A 742-nucleotide genomic window follows, 5' to 3' on the forward strand; every position below is an offset into this window, starting at 1 on the left:
CTTGGATTCTAACACCTCATGTTATGAGTGTTTTCCTGGTCCTGTCCTTACAGACACATATATATGTTGAATAAGAAGAGTATCCAAGATAACTCTAATGATCCCAAGAAGAAGAAAATAGAGCACACTCTTAAAGAAAGCTCACAAAACAAACTAATTAGCAAAGCTTTTCTTATTTAGCTCTAGACTTTGTTTTTCCTTGGATGATATACAATGCTTGGGGACTTGGGTATTTATAGCAAACCAAATGAAAGCTACACCACACACTTAATTAAACTAAGATTTCCAACTACCACACAAAACACATTAATTGCACCTAATTATGTTGTCTTCCACACAACCTTACCTAACTTTGCATTGTAAGCAATTACATCATCAAACTAGATATGGACTTGGGCTTTAGATTGGGTTGTGGATTACTTATTGTTTTGGGTTGACATTGATTCTCAACACTCCCCCTCAATGTCAGCTCTCATTCTTTGCACTGTGCTGAGTAAACAGCGAAAAATTTCAAGCTTGCCTGTACTCAAACTTTTTGTGAACAAGTCCGCAACTTGATCATTCGTCTTGACCTGTCTCATCTCAATCTCTTCTTGCAGAACCTTTTCTCTGATAAAGTGGTAATGTACCTCCACATGCTTAGTTCTTGCATGAAAGACTGGATTTTCCGCCAAGCGAATTGCTGATTGGTTATCACAATACAATGGTACTGGATAATCTACTGGTTGATGTAGATCACTCA

Source organism: Pyrus communis, chromosome 5 (genome assembly GCF_041283825.1).
Source record: "Pyrus communis isolate YQ-2024b chromosome 5, ASM4128382v1, whole genome shotgun sequence".
Taxonomy (NCBI): Eukaryota; Viridiplantae; Streptophyta; class Magnoliopsida; order Rosales; family Rosaceae; genus Pyrus; species Pyrus communis.